We start from the raw sequence: 23,530 nt of genomic DNA on the forward strand, positions 1-23,530 counted from the left end.
GTATGAGAGGCAAAGACGGGGAGGAGAGGTCAAGTTGTGCTGTCAGCAGCAGCAGTGGCAATGGCGGCAGGACAGCAGTAAGCACAGACACCCATATTTAAGGGGAGGCAAGAAGCACTGGGGGAGAACCTCTGGCTGTAGACCAGACCCGTCATTTTGTGAATCCAAAGCCGGGGATGGCAGACCTCCATTGCTTTGGACTGTGAGGGCCAGAGGGCGTGGCGATGGAGGAAGAGGCTCCTGGTCTCTCAGCAGAGAGTGAACAGCAGGAACCCATCCTGGACCGCCATCCCTGCAGAAAATGCCACAGTGTGGTGAGAAGGGTCGCCTGGTTGTGTCGAGTGCATGGAGCTCCACCCCCTATAGCATAGGATGTGTGACAGCCCTGCCCAGGAAGCAAAGACAAACACAAAACTGTCAGGATGGCACAGATCATGATAGAGATCCTGGTGACGCAGCTGACCAGATAGCAAATATCTAATCCATTAGGACCAGCAGATAGATAATCTTTCTGAGGCTCAGTTCAGAGCTTTGGTTATAAAAATGCTTACAGACCTAACAGCAGATCTTAAACAAGACAGAAGGAATGAAGGCTAGTCCTGTTGAAATGAATACAAACACGTGAAACTAGTGGTGAGAGGAAGAAAACAAAAGATCAAATCAACAAATTAGGACATGGGGAAGGAACAAACAGTCAACCAGGGAAGAAAGAGGAGGCAAAAGTGAAGAAAATGAGGAGAGGCTCAGAAACTTATCAGACAGCTATAAACGAGCCAACATTGAATCATAGGTTTTCCAGAAGGTGAAGAAGAAGAACTAGAAATTTAAAAAATTATGTGAAAAATAATGAAGCAGAACTTCCCTAACTTGGGAAAGGAAATAGACTTACAGGTCCAGGAAACACAAAGATTTCTAAAAAAACTGGACCCAAGGAGAACCACACCAAGACACATTATCATCAAAATGTCAAAAATTAAAAATAAAGAGAGAATCTTAAAAGCAGCAAAAGAGAAGAAGATAATTACATACAAAGGGGTCCCAATAAGACTATCAGCTGATTTCTCAAAAGGAATTCTGTAGGCAAGAAGGGACTGGCAAGAAATATTCAAAGTAATTAAAAGCAAAACGTAGAACCATGATTGATCTATCCAGCAAAGCTGTCATTCAGAATAGAAGGACAGAGAAAGTGCTTCCAGGACAAAGTAAAACTGGGGGAGTTCATCAGATCCAAAACACTGCTATATGAAATGTTAAAGGGACTTGTTTAGGAGAAAGAGGATCAAAACTGTAACATTAAAATGAAAACTGTATCACAACAACCAACATCAGAAGGTAGGGAATTAAAACAAAGGCAAACTATGTAGGCATAGAGAGTGGGAAAATAATTATAGGTATGGGGAACATATGAGGGGAGGTCAGCGGGAGGGGAATGGGGTAAAGGGAAGGAGATGGAATAGGAATTAAGAAGCATAGTAGGAGGGACTGGAGTGTACAGGAAGATGTTGAGAAGAACTATATGCACAACCAATGGACATGGATGAGGGTGGGGACAACTGGAGGGAGGGGTGTCACTTTGTGGAGGGGAACAAAGGGAAAAGAAATTGGTACAACTGTAACAGCATAATCAATAAAATGTATTTTTAAAAAAAGTCAAAGGACAGAAACAGACACTTCATGGAGGAGCACATACAGAGGGCCCATAGGCATATGAAAGGTCGCTCAACATCACTAGCCATCAGAGAGATGCAAATTAAAACCATTATGAGATATCACCTCACTCTGGTCAGAATGGCCATCATTAACAAATTAACAAACAACAAGTGCTGGCAAGGATGTGGAGAAAAGGGAACCCTAGTGCAGCATTGGTGAGAATGAAGACTGGTATAGACACTGTAGAAAACAGTATGTAATTTCCTCAAAAAACTAAAAATGGAACCTTCTTTTGATCCAGCTATTCCACTGCTGGGATTATACCTTAAGAATTCTTAAACACTAACTCAAAATAACGTATGCACTCCCATGTTCATAGCAGCAGTATTTAAAATATCTAAATGTTGGAGGTGAGGAGAAAAGATGGTGGCAGAGTAGGTTGCAGAGCTGTCTGCTTGCTCTTATCATGGAAGGACTTGGAGTACAAACATAGAGCAGAGTGAATGAGTGCATATTTCAGATAGGGTGAACAGGGATGAGAGTGTGGGAGTAGCATGAGAGAGGACAGAAAGCTTGGCCTGCCCTCTCCAAGCAGAGTCACTGGGCTTCCCAGCGCAGCTCCTCTGCTGCACATAAAGGGGCAGCTGCTGACTGGCTCTTTAGCTGGATCTGCTTGGAAACTACCCCATGCCATAGGCACTTTGATCAGCAAAGTCGTAGAGGGAGTCAGAGAGAAGGTTTGGTTGCAACAGCCGGAGGTGTGCGAAGACAGAGAACAGTCTGGACTGTGAGAAACTGTGTGAATTGAGTGTTGGTGGGAACCCCCTGGGCTGGTAACCCTACTCCCATGGGCACACACACCAAGGAACCACCAAACAAAAACACAGAACTGAGCCACAGAGAGGGCCCATGGGGCAAAGCTGTGGCAGAACCCTAAATTTGGTGAGAACCCTGGTCAGGCAACTCAGCACCAGCACATGTACACGCACCAAGGTTCCACCAAACCAAAACACAGAACTGAGCCACAGAGAGGGTCCCACATGGGAAAGTTGTGGCAGAACCCCAGACTTGGTAGGGACCTCAGGCAGGCAATTCTGTGCATGCATATGAGTACCAAGGCTCTGCCAGGCAGGGACATGGGGTCGGTGCAGCAGCTTGAAGGCAACACAGATACTTTTTTGGAGAAAGAGCTGGGCAGGGACTATGGCCATGCTCACTGGCTCGCCAGCAATGTAGCATTGCTAGACAAGCATGAGGGGTTCTGGGAGTTGCTGTAGGACCAGTGGGATGGACCCAATTCACTGTGGCTCACAGCAGAGAATAGCAGCAGACCCACAAGTGAGATAATAGCTGCCTCAGAATTCAGCTAGATCTCTTCACAGCCAGACAGACAAAAAAGGTTTGAAATCCATGCAATGTTTACAAGAGGCTGATCCAGAAAAAGAAGACAGTGCCCGAAGTTGTACTCAGGAAAAGCTCATTCTTTAATATGTTTCCTACCTTCTTTCCTTCTTACTATTCTTCTTTAATGTTTTTGTTTGTCTGTTTTGTTTATCCTCTCTCTTGCAGTAAATATATAACATGTAATTGCTGTATAAACCTAATACTATATTCTTCCACTTTCTCACTTCATTCTTCCTTCTTCCCTCCCTTCTTCAAAATACAATGTAAATAATGTTTACTGTCTCACATTACCTTGACCCTACTTGCTATTATTATCATTCTACCACCTTCCTTCTCAAAAATCATCTTTTTTTCAGTTAGTCAATGCTTATCTGTTTTCCCTTTAGTATAATAATCTTAATCTCTTTACATCTCTATGAATACCAGCTCATTTGCTGCTGATAGTGTGATTGTGGGTGGGGGATACTTTTGAAGGTGTGGGTTTCTTGCCCGGGTTGTATGTTTATGTTTTAACAGCATCTCCACAAAAGAATTCAAGATGTGGTGGGAAGAGTGACTCTCAATCAATTAGCTAGAAGGAAAGTTCTAACAAGGAGTAATGTAACAACAACCAAAACTGAAATAAAATCATACAGCATAAACAAATGGCATGAAGGGCATCCCAAGAGCAACAAGTTCAAGAAATCAAAAAGATTGCACCACTGAATCCCCAAGGTCTTCTATTACAGAAAGCCATACCACAAAGGCCAGAAATCAAAGCAGACAAATCTAAGAAACAAAAATAAACAAGAAGAAGCATCTAAAATGAGGAGACACAGAAACATCTTCCCAATGAAAGGAAAAGAGGAATTCCCAGGAAGAGTGCTAGAAGAAACATAAATTATCAGACATGGAATGCAAAAGAATGGTTATAAGGAAGCTCAATGCACTTGACAAACTCAGAAAAAACTATAACGATCTCCAGGCGAATTAGAGATAACTCCAGGGAAACTATAAGGAACTACAAGGAAACTACAAAAAAACTCAGGGAAGCTATACAGAACTTACTGAGAACAACACCGGCATGAAAAAGGATATAGAAACTATAAAGAAGTCAGGAATAAATGACGAATACTATTTCTGAACTGAAGAACACAGTAGAAGCAATCAAAAGCTGGCTGAATGAAGCAGAGGATCAGATCAGTGAGCTAGAGGACAACACAGAAAAAAAATTCCAAGACAGTTAAACAAAATGAAAAAAAAGAAAAGAAGAAGAATGAAGAGGGTTTAAGAGAGCTTCAGGACAGCGTGACATGCACCAATATCGTATCATAGGGACACCAGAAGGAGAAGAAGAGGAGCAAGGGATACAAAACCTGATTGATAAAGTAATGACAGAAAACTTCCCGAACATAAAAAGAGAAAATGTCTCACAAGTACAGGAAGCACAGAGGGTCCCAATGAAGATGAATGCAAGGAGGTGCACTCCAAGGCACATCATAATTAAAATGGTAACATTCAAAGACAAAGAGAAAATCCTGAAGGCAGCAACAGAAAAACAGGAAATAATGTACAAGGGAGCTCTGATAAGACTATTAACTGATCTCTCAACAGAAACATTACAAGCCAAAAGGGAGGGGTGAAAAATATTTCAATCAATGAAAAACAAGGCCTACAACTAAGATTATTCTACCCATCAAGATTCTCTTTCCAAATGGAAGATGAAATAAGGAGTTTCCCAGACAAAAGAAGACTAAAATAATACATTTCCACAAGAGATGTTAAAGGGCCTGCTTTAAGAGAAAGAAGGAAAAAGAGAGAGGGAGAGGAATACAGGTACAAAGGGAAAAAATAAATACCGGTCAATAATAACCTTACATGTAAATGGATTAAGTGATCCAATCAAAAGATATAGGGTAGTGGAATGGATATGAAAACATGACCTGCATATATGCTGTCTACAAGAGACCTACCTCAAAACAAAGGATGTACACAGACTGAAAGTTAAATGATGGAAAAAAGTATTTTAAGCAAATGGATATAAAAAAAGAAAGGTTAGCAATTCTTATACCAGATAAAACAGATCTACAGCAAAGGCCATAAAAAGAGACAAAGAATGACATTTCATAATACTTCAGGGAACAATCCATCAAGAAAATATAACCCTGGTAAACATATATGCACACAACATAGGAGCAACCAAATATATAAGGAAATTCTTGGAAGACTTCAAGAAGGAAATCAACAGCAAGACACCCACAGTGGTAGATTTTAACACACTATTATCAACAATGGACAGGCCTTCAAAGCAAAGAAACACCACGAATATTGAGGCATTGAACAACACTCTACATCCAATGGAATTAATTAATATATATAAAAACTTCACCCCAGAGAAGCAAAATATACACTATTTTCAAGTGCACATGAACCATTTTCAAAAATAGGCCACATGGTAGTACAAAAACAAGCCTAAAAAAATTCAAAAAAATTGAAATTATACCAAGCATCTTCTCAGACCACAATGCCCAGAAACTGGAAACCAACCTCAAGGTAAAAACCCGAAAACTTTAAAATTCATGGAGAATAAATAACATGCTATTAAATAATGAATGTGTCAACCATGACATCAAGGAGAAAATCAAAAAGTTTCTGGGAACCAATGATAATGAAAACACAACAGTCAAAAACCTATGGGACACAGTGAAGGCATTCCCAAGAGGGAAGTTTATAACAATACAGGCCTACTTAAAAAGGATGGATGAATCTCAAATAAAAAACCTAACCCAACAGCTACAAGAGCTAGAGGAACAACAAAAAACAAAGCCCAGAGCGAGTATAAGAAAAAAAAATCATCAAGATCAGAGAAAAATTAAATGACATAAGGACAAAACAAACAATTCAAAGGATAAATAAAACCGGGAAATGGTTCTTTGAAAAAAATAAACAAAATCGACAAGCCTTTAACAAGGTTCATCAAGAAAAAAAGAGAGAGCACCCAAATAAACAAAATCAGAAGTGAAAGAGGAGAAATTACAACTGAAACCACAGAAATACAAAGGATTTAAGAAATTTCTACGAACAACTATATGACAAGAAATTTGACAACCTAGATAAAATGGACCAATTTCTGGAAACATATAACCTTCCAAAACTGAGTCAAACAGAAGCACAAAGCCTGACTAGACCAATAACAACTAGTGAAATTGAAGACGTAATTAGAAAACGCATGGCACACAAAAGCCCTGGACCGGACGGCTTCACAGGTAAATTTTACAAAACATTTATGAAAGAACTAACTCCTATTCTTCTCAAACTATTTCAAAATATCCAAGAAGAGGAAAGAATCCCAAACTCTATCTACAAGGCCAGTATACCCTAATTCCAAAACCAGGTAAAGACACAACAAAGGAAGAAAAGTACATGCCAATATTGCTGATGAACATAGATGCTAAAATCCTCAACAAAATATTGGCAAACAGGATCCAGCAACACATTCAAAAGATCATACACCACGACTCAGTAGGATTCATCCCAGGGATGCAAGGAACGTTGGATATTTGTAAATCAACAAATGTAATGCCCCTCATAAACAAAATGAAAGACAAAAATCACATGATCATATCAATAGATGTAGAAAAAGCATTTGATAAAGTACAACACCCATTTATGTTAAAAATCATTTGACAAAGTGGAAATAGAGGGTACATACCTCAATATAATAAAGGCCATATATGAGAAACTTGAAGCCAACATCATATTCAATGGGCAAAAACTGAAAGAATTCATTCTGAGATCACGAACAAAACAGGGATGCCCACTTTATTGACTCCTATTCAACATAGTTTTGGAAGCTCTAGCTATAGCAATCAGAGAACAAAAGAAAATAAAACACATCCAAATTGGAAAAGAGGATGTAAAACTGTCATTATTTTCAGATGACATGATAGTGAACGTCAAAAACATTATAGGCTCCACCAAAAATCTACTTGACCAAAGAAGTGAATTTGGTAAAATAGCAGGGTACAATGTCAATATTCAGAAGTCAAAAGCATTTCTGTACACCAACAATAAAATATGAGATATAGAAACTAGAAAAAAAATCTCATTTACTGTAGCAACAAGAAAAATAAAGTACCTGAGTTTAAACCTAACCAAGGAGCTAAAAAGCTTGCACTCAGAAAACTATAGAACATTGATGAAAGAAATTAAAGAAGATACAAATAAATGGAAGAATATACCATGTTCATGGATGGGAAGAGTCAATATCACTAAAATGTCCGTACTACCCAAAGCAATTTATATATTTAATGCAATCCCTAGTAAAATACCAACTGCATATTTAACTGACCTAGAACAAATACTTCAAAAATTTATATGGAATGGAAAAAGACCCTGAATAGCTGTAGCGATATTGAGGGAGAAAAACAGAGTAGAGTAATTATAATATCTGATATCAAACCACACTACAAGGCTACTGTAATCAGAACAGTCTGTCACTGGCAAAAAAACTGACATATAGATCAATGGAAAAGTATAGAGTCCAGAAATAAACCCAGGCCTCTATGGACAACTAATATTTGACAAAGGGGGAAGGAGCATTAAATGGAGAGAAAATAGCCTCTTCAGCAAATGGTGCTAGCATAACTGGACAGGGAAAGGCAAAAAATAAAATAAAATAAAAGAAGAAAGAAAGAAACTAGGCCACTAACTTACACCATACACCAGAATAAACTCAAGATGGATGAAGGACTTAAATTGAAGGCGTGGTGCCATAAAATACCTAGAGGAAAACATAGGCTGGAAAATCTCAGAAATCCCCTGTAGCAATATTTTCGCAGATATATCTCCTAGAGCAAAGGAAATAAAAGAAAGAATAAACAAATAGGCTACATCAAACTAAAGAGTTTCTGCTCAGCAAAAGAAAACAACAGCAAGATGAAAAGGGAACCAACAGTATGGAAAAACATATTTGCCAATGAAACCCCAGACAGGGGTTTGATCTCCAAGATATATAAAGAACTTATAAGACTCAATACCAAGAAGAGAGACAATGTAATTTAAAAATGGGCAAAGAACCTGAATAAACACTTCTCCAAAGAGGACATTCAGAGGGTCCATAGGCATATGAAAGAATGCTCAACATCACTAGCCATCAGAGAGATTCAAATTAAAATCACAATGAGATACCACCTCACACCAGTCATCATGGCCATCATTAATGAATCAACAAACAACAAGTGCTGGTGAGGATGTGGAGAAAAGGGGACCCTAGTGCACTATTGGTGGGAATCAACCAACTGGTGCAGCCACTATGTAAAGCAGTATGAAATTTCATCAAAAAACTAAAAATGCAGCTACCTCTTGATCCAGCAATTCCATTGTTAAGATAGTACCAGAAGAATCCTGAAACACCAATTCAAAAGAACCTGTGCACACCTATGTTTATAGCAGCACTATTCACAATAACCAAGTGCTGGAAACAGCCTAAGTGCCCATCTGTAGATGAGTGGATTAAAAAACGGTGATACATTTACACAATGGAATACTATGTAGCAGAATGAAAGAAGGAACTCCTACCATTTGCACCAACATGGATGGAACTGGAGAGTGTTATGCTTAGCAAAATAAACCAGGCAGTGAAAGACAAATACCATATGATATCACCTAACACAAGATACTAATGAACAATACAAACAAATGAGAAAAATGGAACCAGAGGCAAGCAAGGAGCATACTGAGAGTGACCAGGTGGAGGATGGAGGGGAGAAACGGGGAAAGAAGGAGAATGGTCTAGTCAAGGAACTAGCGTAAATGACACATGGGCATGGACAACGGGGTAATGGTGTCTGGATTGTTGTGGAGGAAGGGGCGGGTGGGATGGGGGTTGATCAATGGAGGAAAATGTGGAACAACTCGAATGGAAAAAAATACAATAATATAAATAAATAAACAAATAAATAAATAAAATAGCCTAATGCTGGAAACAGCCTAATTGTCCATCAGTGCATGAGTGGATCAAAAACCTGGTACATTAACACAATGGAGCACTACACAGCAGGAAGAAAGAAAGAACTACCTTTTGAGACAGCATCTTTGGAACTGGAATGTTTTATGCTTAGTGAAATAATTCAGGTGGTAAAAGACAAATACCATATGATCTCACCTTATACAGGAACATAATAAACAAAACAAAACAAACAAATGAGCAAAATATAATTAGAGACATGGAAACAAGGGTCAGACTGACAGTGATCAGAGAGGAGAGAGTGGGGGGGAGAGCTGAAAGAACGGGGAAGGGGCTAGTCAAGGAACTAGTATAAATGACCCCTGGACATGGACAAGGGAGCAGGGATTGACTGTGGGAGAATGGGGGGGGCAGGTGGGACAGGGGAGAGCAATGGAGGGAAAATGGCACAAATATAATAGAGCAATTAAAAATAAATAAATTTAAAAAATAAATAAACAAATATTTTTATCTTCAATATTCATGTTTATATAAATGTTAATGACATACAATAGTAAACCAAGAGTCAGTATATTAACTATACTAAGCTGTTTAAATGTGAGCCATAGAAGAAATGCATTTTACATCTTGACTGAGCACATCAGTTTTTTATTTATGCAAATAAAATCAAAATTGTATGCAACAGTATTTACCTTATTTCATGTGATGCACTCTGGTATCTCATATTCTATTAGCATTTTTAAAAACTGTGATAGCCATGACTTACTAAATTGATTTCTTAACCCACTAATGGATTGTGATTCACAATTTTAAAAACATTCATTTAGACAGTGTTGGTTTAAACAGCCATGCCTGCTATTCTGAGCAACTCAACTATTTTGAGCAATCAAAGACTGGTTACAAACTTTTTTTAGCTCCTCAGCACAATTAGTTTAGACATTTATTGAGTTCAACTAAAAGAAAAAGACAAAACAACCTAAAGCCCCTATTTCAGAAGGTTGTAGTCAGGATTTACTCTTCTTTAGTACGAGGCAGGCAGTGGCATGCCTCACAAGCATTGTTTCCTCAAAGCAGTTTTTCTCCTCACTTAACCTTCCGTAGCCCGCTAAGATCCCAGATTTTTTCTATTTACCCTTCAACACACAATCTTAACCAAGTTTCCAACTTCTATTCAGTGAAAGTAAAAGTTACAAAATGGGGGAGTAAGGCAGTGCTAGAAAAAATCTTGATAAAATATGTCAGAAAATGGCAATAAATACATTGGCTCCTATACATAGTTTCAGGCCACTATGTCAGTAGTAGACTCTATGATTATTAGATAGATAACTACTTTATAGAATTATAGGCATAAGTATGATTCAATATGGTTATCATGTTTTTGTTAATATTTTGATAAACTTGCTATAAATATTATCTTGAAAATTTTCATGAAGGCAAAATAAAAACTGGTTGGTATTAAAAATTTTGATTAAAACTTCCAAATAACAAAATAGAGTATGCTGAAAAATAAATGGTGGTTGGTTCAGTCTAACACTTTTTTTCCTATTATTTCAAGCCACTTTGTCATATTTTGAAAATTTTTTTTTACTGAATATAAACTGCAGCCATTGTTGTGACATAAATGGAGATACTGGAGAAATTTATGGCTGGTTGTTTATCCAATAAAGACACTTTCCTTGTTCTCCTTCCCAATCTATATCTTCCTAAAGTTGTTGCTCAAGTTATAAAATAAAATATGACTAATGGTAAATTATTAATTCTTTATATTTATTTCATCAAATTTACTGTTTCTTTAAATCATTAATTTATTTTTAAAATATGGATGCTATGTTTGAAAACGTATTTATAAATATACTATACTATTTTAGAGAAAATGATTCTGGACATTTGTTCTCTGAAAAATAGTGCAGAGTAATAGTGCTATTTTGGCTTTAAACATATAATAATATTTAATAAAGGACTGTCATAGACCCTTAGTGTCATAGACTTACAGCCTGTAAATACAAATAAAGAACACCAAAGTTTTCCTGCAGGACAATGATTTTATTGCGCTGAAAGCTACACACTTATACATGGCAAAGATTACTTTTATGATTTGAAAAGAAAAGGAAGTGAACCTCTATTTTATAAACAGTAAACTTTTCCAAGTGCGATATTAAAAATAATATTATCAATCTTTGTTCTTCCCTAAAATTATTTTTCAAAGAAGTGAAAAAAGACAAATTGAGGCTTAACTATAAGAATTTCCTCAAATCTTTATTTGGTCTTGGACTTTTATCTCTCATAAACATCTTCTTCCTGTAATAAAGTACACACATAAGGAAAAAAAGATTCATTAGCCTCTTAACCACACAAACCTGAAAAAATGCTCTGAAGAATCCTATATAAAACAAGAGAATAGTTATAAAAATAATTATATAAATAAATATTTACTGTCATTTCCTACTTTAGGAAGGCTTGCACTGTTAACTAATGTTCTAGATGAAGAAAGGAGATATAAAAATTCTTTTGCACATGGTAATATATATTGTTGGTAATATTAAGAGAATTACCAACTTATTTAATAAAATGAGCCAGTTTTATTAGTTAGTGAATAAATACGCATTAATTTTACTCATGGGTTATGACACTTTCTGGTGTTGGAAGCTGCCAGATTATATTAGCACCTGCCCGTATTAGTTAGTCTTATCCTAAGACATGTACTCCAAAATTTCTCATATCCATGACAAACCAATGTAAAATACATTTAGTGACTTGATTGTTATTATTTTGAGTTTCTAAAACTGATTGCTCCTATATATGCTTAGAGGTTCTATTTTAGCTGTGGGGAACAGGTTTTTTAAAAATAAACTTTATTTAGAATAGTTGATTTATAGAATTATGACAAAGTGCAGAGAATTCTTGTATCCTCCACAAAAGACTTCCGTATTACTAACATCTTACATTAGAATGGTATATTTGCTATAATAAATGAATCAATATAGAACAATTTTATCAATTAATATCAAACCTTTATTCTGATTTTGTTAGTTTTCACCTACTGTCTTTTTCTGTTCAAATATAACCATCCAAGATACTACATTACAATTAGTTCTCATGTCTCTTTAGGTTACCTTTGGCTGTGACAGGGTTGAAGACCTATCGTTATTTCTCTTCCTTCTTTTCCTTATTTAAAATTTTTCTTTCTTTCTTTCTTTCTCTCTCTCTTTCTTTCTTCTCTTTCCTTTCCTTTTCCCTTCCATCTGTCCTTCCTTCCTTCTTTGTTTTCCTTCTTCTATTCATCCTTCCTTCCTCTCTCCCTTCTTTCTTCTCTCCCTTCTTTCTTTCCTTCCTTGCTTCTTTCGTTCTTACTTTCTTTCACTGACTTGACAGTTTTAAGTAATACTGGTCATATATTTTGCGGAATGTCCACCAGTTGAGATTTGTCTGATATCTTTATTGCTGTTATTAGACTGAGGTTATGATTTTTTTAAAATCAGAAAACCACAGAGGTAAATTGCCATGATCATCATATCATATCAAGGATACATACTAATAGTGTGACTTATTACTGTTAATGTTAACTAGATCACCTCTCTTCATATACTGTGTCTTTGGTTTCTCTGCTGTAAAGTTAACCTTTCTTCTCTCCCTTTCTAAATACTGTATATAATATTTGTAAGAAAGTCACTACGCACAACCCATATCTAAGGGAGAGAACTTATGCTATACTTCCTTAAAGGCTAAGTATCTAAATAAATTATTTGGAATTTTTTTGCATGGAAGATTTGGCTATTATCCCCATTTATTTATTCAATCATTTATACCATATACTTCTTGGATTTTCATTTTATACTTTGAGGTGTTTTGTCCCTCAAAAGTCTTGAAGTTTTATCCTTTGGGTGCTCTTTCAGTTGGCTCCAGTGTAACTTTCAGTATCCTCACCCCCATTAATGTGATTTTCTATTGCTTTTATTTTCTATATGTTATGAAAACTTTCTTAGTTTTAAGTACAACAAGATACTCCACATTTATCTATACATTTTCTGCCTCAGTCCTATAATCAACCATTTCTTCAAGAAGCTTTTTTCCTGTTAATTGGGGAATGGTGTTGGAAACCAAAATCTGTTTGCTCATCGTTACTGGGGTGCTGTTGGTTATAGGCTTTCTTAGCTGACAGAGCAAGGAAATATATACATATATTCTAGTTATTATATATATCATTTTATAAATGTTAAACTATTTTATAATACTAAACTAATAATGTGTCAATCATAATATTTTCTCCAATTCTAATCCATTACTGTTTGGATTATTTCAGACTATTTTTTTGTTTATCTATAAATTCCCATTTAAATAGTGAGAAACCTGACTCCCACCATTAACCCTCCATTTACTGAATTGTTAAATTCCAATGTATATGTATTGCAATATCAGAATTGATAACCCACATCATGGTGGAAAAATTCTTTATAAAGTAGAGTTTTATGTGCAGTTCCTTTTTTTTTACCTTTAGTCTTACAGACCATTCATTTTCAAATTCATTTACAGGGTGGGGCAAAAGTAGATTTACAGTTGTTAATAAGAAAAATAATACAATAATTAATAAATAATAATACAGGAATAAATTCTGTGCTTTGCATACTCACAACTGTAAACTTACTTTTGTCCCACCCTGTAGGTTAGCAATTTATTTATTCACTCACTTCAGGGAGGTTTTAAAATACATTTATAATACATTTATAGTATTTTGTCACAGTTTGCATTTCATCCTGAAATTCACATATTCAAGATTACTCTTCATACTGTAAAAACTTATTGGTTTTGACAAAGCTTAATGTTTTATATTCACCATTACAGTGCCATACAAAAAAAGTTTCACTGCCTAAAAAAAAAGGCTCTTGTGCTTCACCTAATCAACACCCCCAAAACCCTAGCAACCAAGGACTTCTTTACAATCTCTATAGTTTTGTCCTATTCAGAATGTGAAAAAATTATAATCATACAGTATATATGTCACTTTTTCAGATTGGCTTCTTTCACTTAGATATGAGTTTATTTCCTGATAAAAAGATATTTTACCACTGTAAAAATTCCAGTGTAACACAGTTAGCAGCCCATTCACCTATTAAAGGACTTCTTTGTTGCTTCTAGTTTTTGGTGATTATGAATAAACTACTATAAGTATTTGAGTGTAGTTTTATTTGTGAACATAAGTTTTTGAATCAATTTGGTAAACACCTTAAAGTATAATTGCTGGATCATATGGTAAGATTATGTTTAGTTTTAGAAGAAGCTGCCAAATTTTCTTCCAAAGTAGCGGTACATTTTACATTCCCACCAGGAATGAATGAGAGTTTTTTAAATGTCAATTTTTTAAAAATTTCAACCACTCTAATACCCTTGAAATGGTATCTCATTGTCTTCATTAGCAGCTTCTTAATAACAAATAATATATAAAGTACTTTTTCATATGCTTGTTTTTTATTTGAATATGTTTTTATAATGTCTTTATTTAGATTTGATGTTAGAATAATGGTGATTCACAAGAATGAGTTAGGAAATGTTTCCTCTGGTTCTATTTCCTACAATATATTGTGTAAAATTAGTATCATTTCTTTGTTTAATGTTTGATAGAATTCACCAGTAAAATCATCTGACCCTGGTAATTGTGATTTTAGAAGGTTATTAATTATTTGTTTAATTTCTTTACTATATATGGAGCTATTCAGTCTATCTTTTCTCCTTGTGAGTTGTAGGTGTGTATTTTTGAAGAATTTGTCCTTTCCATCTGAATTATCAAATTTGTGGATATAAACCATATTTATAGTATTTCTTTACTATCCTTTTAATATCCATTTATGTCTTCCTTTTGCTTGTTTAACCTAACTATAAGTTTAACAATTTATTAGTATTTTAAAAGAATTAGCTTTTCTAAACATGGAACAGAGGGACAGCAACAAGAGGGGAGGGGAGAGGGGGAAAGAAGTGGAAGTGTTTTAGTCAAGGAACTTATATGAATGAACCATAGACATGGACAACTAAATGGGAATAAACTGTGGGAGAGGGGGGAGGTGGGTGGAGCAAGGGAAAGCAAAGGGGGAAAAATGGGACAACAATAATAGAAAATCAATAAAAAATAAATTTAAAAAAGAACTAGCTTTTGCTGTATTGCTTTTCTCTATTGTTTTTCTATATTTAATTTTATTTATTTCTGAATTTTATTATTTAGTTCTTTTCTTCTTGATTTAGGCTTAAACTGCTCTTCTTTTTCTAGCTGTCTTAAGGTAGAAAAATACATAATTTATTTTTAATATTTGTTATTTTCTAATACATGCATTTAATGCTATAAAGTTCCCTCTAAATATTGATTTTACTGCATTTCTCATATCGTGGTAACATTTATTTTCTTATTTATTCAGTTTATATATATATATATATATATATATATATATATATATATATACATGTATATATATATGATCTTGAATTTTTTTCTTCAGGTGCAGTATAGAAGTGTGGTGTTTAAGTTTTAAACATTGGGGCATTTTTCCAGGTATCTTTCTGTTATTGACTTCTAGTTTAATTTCATTGTGGTATGAACATACTTTTTAATATTTCTTTGTTTTGAATATTGTTAAGGTGTGTTTTATGGACCCAAATATGATCTATCTCATCGAATGTTCTATGTCAGATCAGGAAGAATGTGTATTTTGCTGTTGTTTACTGGAATATTTTATAAATGTCAAGTAGATCTGACTTATAGTGCTATTCAGGTAAACTATATCTTTATTAATTTTCTGCCTACTTGAGCTATCAATTGTCAAAAGAGGGATATAGAATTTGACCATGATAGTGGATTTCTTTCTCCTTGCAATTCTTTCAGTTTTTGCTGCATGTGTTCTTAGGCTTAAATCCATTAATATTGCTGTGTAACACCCCTGTTTTTCACTGATAAATTTCTTTGATTTGAAGTTAGTTTTGTCCAAAATTAATATAGCTATTTCAGTTTTATTTTGAATTGTGTTATCACAGCATGTTTTCTCTATTCCTTTATTTTTAACCTATTATATTTTTATATTTAAAATTGATTTCTTATAGACACAATATAGTTAATTTTGTTATTTTTTAGCTGCTCTTGACAATCTGTTTTTATCAATATACTTAGACCACTCACATTTGAAGTGATTATTCATATAGTAAGATTACTATCAACCATTTTTGTAACTGTTTTCTACTTGTTGTCAGACTATTTTCTCTGCATTCTCTGGTTTTATATAATTCTATTTTCTCTCCTCATATCACATGTCTGTTATGCTTTTACTATGCAGCAGAGAGAAAGAAGGAACTCCTGCCATTTGCGACAGCATGGATGGAACTAGAGAGAATTATGCTTAGCGAAATAAGCCAGGCAATAAAAGAAAAATATCATATGATATCAGCTGATACAGGAGACTAATGGACAACACAAACAAATGAACAAAATTGAACAAGGAACAGAGTAACAGTTATCAGGGGAGAGGGGGGAGGAAGGGAAGGGGTAAGTAAGAGAAGGGTTTAGTAAAGAAACTAGTATAATTAACCCATGGACATGGACAATGAGTTGGGATTGACTGTGGGAGAAGGGGTAGGCTGGGTTGGGGGTAGCAATGAGGGAAAAATTCAGACAATTGTAATAGAAAAACAATAAAAATAAAATTAAAAAAAGAAGCAATTGCATTTCAAAAATAAGTGAAATCACTAAAAATTTATTAAAAGAAAGAACTAAAAGGACTACAAATGGGGAAATATATATATGGCAGCAGTGTGTGTATGATTATATTAGATGTCCATCCCTGAAATAAAGGCTGAATCAATAGAAAAATAACAAAAAATAATAATTTTAGTGGTTCCTACAATGTTACAGTACATATTTTTAATTAATAAAAGTCTGCCTTAAATAATGCTATTAGCAAATGTATTATAATAGAGTTTTATCAATTCTCCTATTTGTTATGACATTTGCTATAATTCATTTCACTTATTTATATGTAGTTATTACCCAATATATTGCAACTATTTTTACTTTAGACTCTTATTTTTAGATCAATGAAATATTTTATATTGCATTCCCCTGATATTCTTTCCTTCTTTATGTACATACAAGTATCCAAATTAGTGACCTGTATCTGTTTTCTTATGCCTGAAAAAACTCTACTATTTCTTTCAGAGCAGGACTCCTGACAATAGATTTCATTAGTTTCTGTTTGTTTGAGAAAATATTTTTCTTCAGTTGTGAAAAATTTTTTCACTAGGTATAGATTTCTAGATTTGGGTTTTTTTTCTTTCAACACTTTGATATTTCAATCTATTCTCTTCTTGTTGGCATGGTATCAGAGGAATAAGCCCCTGTAATTCTTATCTTTGTTTCTTTATGGGTAAGGTGTTTTAAAAAGTTTTTAGTTCTTTCAGATTTCTTTTTGCTTTTGCTTTTTTGAAGTTTGAATATTTATATGATTACATGCAGTAATTTTCTTAATATATATTTCTCTTGCTTGGTGTTCCCTCAGTTTCTTAAATCTGTGGTTTGGTGTTTGTCATTTAATTTGAAATATTCTAGGTAATATTATTTCAAATATTTGTTTCCTACCCAATTATTTTCCTTTATCCTTCTGATGTACTTATTACCAAGTATAATCTTTGTAATTGTCCCACAATTATTGGATATTCTGTATTTTTCAGATTGAGAAATTCTATGGATCCATACTCACACTCATTGATTGTTTCTTCATGCATTGGGTGTGTTTGAGGTAATCAATATATTCTTTATAACAATATTATGTGATTTCCACCATTTCTTTTTAAGTTTTTGTTAAAATTTCTATCTCTCTGCTTACATTACCAATTTCTTTTAGCATATTTTTTACTTTTTTACTATAGTTTTTAAATTTTTCTGTCTCATATCTGCAACATATTTGTCAAATTTGTGTCTTGTACTGATGTTTGTTTTGTCTCCTCAGGCTGTGTCTTACTCCTGTCCTTTTGTGTGCCTTGTAATCATTTGTTTAAAGCCAGATATGTTGTATTAGGTAATAGGAAGTGATGTAAATAGGCATCTTGTATGAGGATGTATAATAATCTGTGTAGGAGTTGATCTTTCTTAAATGTTGGTTATATAATATTTACAAGTTCTAAAGACTTCAAGTCTTCAGTGTCTTTATTTTTTATTTCTCCTCTTGACTTTGACTTTGGGTTTCCTTTTTAATTTTCCTTTCTTTTCTTTTTTTTTTTACGAGCAAAAGTTTATTTAAAATGTCACAGGGGTAGAAGAAGGAAGCTGTAGGAGAAGTAAGCTAGCTTGGCTTTGTGGATTCAAGAAATAAGTTACAGAGCCAAAAGGCCCCTTGACTTAGGAGCTCAGGAGCTTAGGAGCAAAGGTACACATTAAAAAAAATAATAGGTGAAGAAAGGTATGAGCACATACCTGGGGAAAGAAGAGTGTGGGAAAAGTTGAGAGAGAGAGAGAGAGAGAGAGAGAGAGAGAGAGAGAGAGAGAGAGAGAGAGAGGGAATGAGAGAACGAGAGAGAACACTGGACCATTTGTCTTTAGGGTTTTTATCTCTTTCTAGAGGCAAGGGTTTTAGGAGAGGTCTGATGGGAGGATCTCAAAAGAACATTCCTTAGCTTTTTCAGGTATGTCCTTTCAAGGCTGTTGTTTCTACTAATTGGTCAGTGCTAGGATATATGGTCATTAGTCATTGCAACTGACCCTAATATTAACCATGGCATTGTTTTATCTGTTTTGCTGCTTTTCCAGGCCTGGAGCTGAAGCACAACTGAGTCCTAACTGTTATCTCTAGTTTGATCAACACTGTCCCTGTGGTCTACAGACATGAGGCTATGTTGTTAAGATTATTTGATGCCAGCCAGAAGCTCATTGTCCTGAGGGTTTAATGCTTAAGAAAGTGATTGTGAGTGAGAGTTATATGAAGCTATTATCCAGGTTCCTTGTTCATCCTCTGAGTAGATCTACCACCTGACTAGAAACATGCCAGGGAAAGAAAGGTCAGGGAAGGGTCCTAAATGCATGACTAACAACATAAAAGGTGGGGGGGTCTAAACTGCATGGCCAGAGATATGCTACGGGGTACATCTTACACTGGGGGCAGGTGCCACCAGGCAAATGCCCATTTCTAGACAACAGAGACTTACTGTACTGGTGACTTTCTGTGCCTGGTGTATCATGTCTGCTCATATCTTTGTAACTGTATCATTTACTCCTCAAAAATTCTTGGGTCTGAATTTTTTATGGAAATGGGTGTAGGGTATCTTCTGTGGCTGTTTTCTAGTAAATAGGAGAAACTTTTTCTATCAGAGCCAAGTGATCTTTATTATCTGTCAGAGGGTTGATGAGACCTGGGCACAGAAAGAGGTTGAAATATGTGTAGAGACAAATAATATTAAGATTTATTACACAGGGGTTTGAAGATGGTGGGGGAGTGAGGGGAGGCTGTGCTTTCTGGCTCCCAAGACCCATCTGCAGTTTGAAATGATTGCATACAGAACATCTCAGTGAGTGTCTGGACACTGGCAGGAGTTGAGCCTTGGCACTGCTGCATCAGGGAAGATTATCTGGGAACAACCTGCTTGATGAGTATAGCGGAGGAAAAAGGGATGAGACAAGATTTCTGATTGGGTTGGCTTCCTAAGATAGGCTGGAAACACACAAAGACTTTTTAGTTACCACAGGCTTCCCCAGAGAGGAATCAGGAGAAGATCGGGTCTCTGCCCATTGGCAGAGCCAGGAGTGGGCCAGGTGACATCTGGCACTGAGAGACAAGAGACAGCGTATTTCTGTGTATGTGAGAACATGTTTTTATTTTATATTTTCTCTTGTGTGCTGCTGAGAGGGGAACAGAGGTTGGGGGTGATAGGAGACTCTTGAGGAGCACAGACACAGAAATGTGCTCACACACTCCCCAACCCTCGCCTTTGATCATGCAGGCACTCATGCGGAGTTGGCCTCATCCACTGGCCCAGGCGTGCAGCCAGATCTCTGGTTGCACGTCCCAGTGCTCCTCGGGCCCACTACAACAGGAATAAGATCAGTGCCAGGGGGCACAGGGTTGGCCCGCTGGGCACACAGGGAACTGTGTGCAGATACCGCTGGCCCACCCAATAAGCGCCAGGCCAGCGCACAGCCCACTTGCACAAGCTATATTTGTGCCCACCCAGGCATGTGCAAGAACAGCGGGCGACTGTGGCATGGGAAAAGCAGGCAGCAGAGACTCACAGAGGCTCACTTCCACCATGAACAAGTGTCTGGGGCCCCACCTCAAGTGGCGAGAGACCAACATCTGAGCCCAGCTCTGCAGGCCTGAGACTAGTGCGTGGGCCACTGTGCGCAGGCACCTGAGAGCATGCACAAGCTCCCTGGCTGGCTCCAATAGATGCCAAACAAATGCACCAGCCACCACGGGTATACAGGTGTTACCTAGGTGCATGACCAACACAGTACACAGGCGCAAAACGCTGCCACCAGGATCAGGAACCTCTGGTCTGCCTCAATAGATCATCTGTGGATCCATAAAAAGAATATGGCACACAAAGTCTGAACTGAGTAAAAACTTTATTTATTTTTAATTTTAATTTTAGTTTCTTATTTGTATTTTATTTTATTTTAATGTTTTATAATTTCTTAATTTTAATTTTAAATTTTACTTTATTTTATTTTTTTAATTTTTTATAACTACCTCTTTAATTTCTTTCATACTGTCTCTCCTACTTATCCTTCCTCTTTAATTTTTGTTTATTTGTTTGTTTTGTTTAGCCTCCCTTTCACACTAATTATATAGCATATAACTACTATATAAATCTAATATTATACAATTCCACTTTCTTACTATATTCTGCATTCTTCCCTCTTATTTTATTATTAACATACAGTGTAAATATTACTTACTGTCTTGCATAGTCTCGACACTACTTGCTCCTATTATTATTCTAATATCCTCCCTCCCAAAAATCATATTTTTCTTCATTAAAAATAACTTTTATCTGTTCTTCCTATAGTATAATAGTCCTAACATCCCTACATTTATATTAATACTGCCACATTTACTGCCGATAGTGGGATACAGGGTAGGGGATATTTTTGAGGTAGTGGGTCTCCAACCTGGGCTGTGTGTTTCTGTTTTTGACAGCATCTTCAAAAAGAACTCAAGACAAGTTGGGCAGAGTGACTAACTATCAACTAGCCAGAGGAAAGGTCCCACCGAACGGCATCTGAAGTAAAACCAGACATCATAAACAAACGACATAAAGGGTACCCCAAAAACATCAGGCTCAGGAGATCAAAGAGAATGCACCACTAAAACACCCAGATCTCTTTTAAAGAATCTCATACTGCAAAGGTGGGAAGTCAAAGCAAACAAATCCAAAAAACAAAAACAAACAAGAAGAATCCAACATGGAAAAACACAGAAAAAAACCTCCCAATGAAAAGAAAAGAGGAATCCCCAGAAAGAGAGGTAGATGGAATAGACATAAGCCAAATGTCAGACATGGAATTCAAAACAATGGTGGTGAAGAAGTTCAATATACTCGACAACCTCAAAAACAACTATGACAACCTTCAAGGAAGTTACCAACAGCTCCAAGAAAATTACAGGGAACTTATGGAGAACTACACCAGCATAAAAAAGGACATAGAAATGATTAACAAGAACCAGGAAGAAATGAAGAATACAATCTCTGAACTGAAAAACACAGTAGAATCAATCAAAAGCAGGCTAAACAAAGCAGAGGAATGGATCAGTGAGACAGAGGACAATATAGAAAAAAATTTCCAGACAATACAACAAAATGAAAACAGATTGCAAAAATATGAACAAGATGTAAGGGAATCACAGGATAGCGTGAGGAGAAATAATATCAGAATCATCAGAATAAGAGAGGGAGAAGACGAGTGAGCAATAGAAAAGCTGATAGAAGAAGAAATGCAAAAAATTTTCCAAATCCGATGAGAGAAAGAGTCATGCAAGTTCAAGAAGCACAGAGTCCCAATGAAGAGGAACCCAAAATAACCCACTCCAAGGCACATCATAATTAAAATGGCAACATTCAAAGACAAAGAGAGAATCCTAAAAGCAGCAACAGAGAAACAACTAATATACAAGGGAGCTCCAATAAGGCTATCGACCAATTTCTCAAAAGAAACACTACAAGCCAGAAGGGAATGGTCAAAAATATATCAAGCAATGAAAAACAAAGGCCTACAACCAAGAATACTCTACCCAGCAAGGCTCTCAGTGAAACTGGAAGGTGAAATAAGGAGTTTCCCAGACAAAGGAAGACTAAAAGAATACATCTCCACCAAACCAGCATTGCAAGAGATGCTAAAGGGAATGTTTTAAGAAAAAGAAGAAAAAAAGAGAAAAACACAGTTACAAAGGAAAATGCATAAATACCTGTCAATAATAACCGCAAATGTAAATGGATTAAATGCTCCCATTAAAAGACATAAGGTAACGGAATGGATAAGAAAACAGGACCCACATATTTGCTGTCTACAAGAAACACACCTCAAAACAAAAGATTTGCACAGACTGAAAGTAAAGGGATGTAAAAAAGTATTCCAAGCAAATGGACATGAAATAAAAGCTGGGGTAGCAGTACTCATGTCAGACAAAACGGATGTCAAAGCAAGGGTAATAGAAATAGATAAACAAGGAAATTTCATAATACTTAAGGGAACAATCCATCAAGAAGATATAACACTGATAAACACATATGCACCCAACATAGGAGCACCCAAATTCATAAAGAAAATACTAAAATACCACAAGAAGGATATTAACAGCAACACACTCATATTAGAGGACGTTAACACTCAATTATCAACAATAGACAGATCTTCAAAGCAAAGAAACACCAAGGATATACAGGAAATGTACAACACACTAAACCACATGAACTTGTTATATATATAAAACTTTCACTCCAAAGAAGCAAAATATATATTCCATTTAAATGCACATGGGACATTTTCAAAGATAGACCACAAGATAGGACACAAACAAGCCCCAAGAAATTCAAGAAAATTGAAATTACAACAAGCATCTTTTCAGACCACAATGCCTTGAAACTAGAAATCAACCTCAAAGAAAAAAACCAAAGACTTCCAAAATCATGAAGGATGAAGAACATGTTATTAAATAATGAATGAGTTAACAATGACATCAAAGAAAAAATCAAGAAGTTTCTAGAAACGAATGATAATGAACAGACAACAGCCCAAAACCTATGGGATACAGCAAAAGCAGTCCTAAGAGGGAAGTTCATAGCAATACAGGCATATCTGAAAAAGACATAAGAATCTCAAATAAAAAATCTAATCCTAAAGCTACAAGAACTAGAACAACAACAACAAACAAAGCCTAGGTCAAGAAGAAGGAAGGAAATCATCAACATCAGAGCAGAATTAAATGACATAGAGACCAAACAAACAATTAAAAAGATCAACAAAACTCGGAGCTGGTTCTTTGAAAAAATAAACAAAATCGACAAGCC

The sequence above is a fragment of the Furipterus horrens genome, unplaced genomic scaffold (assembly GCF_987537825.1).
Source record: "Furipterus horrens unplaced genomic scaffold, mFurHor1.1.pri manual_scaffold_17, whole genome shotgun sequence".
In the NCBI taxonomy this organism is placed as follows: domain Eukaryota; kingdom Metazoa; phylum Chordata; class Mammalia; order Chiroptera; family Furipteridae; genus Furipterus; species Furipterus horrens.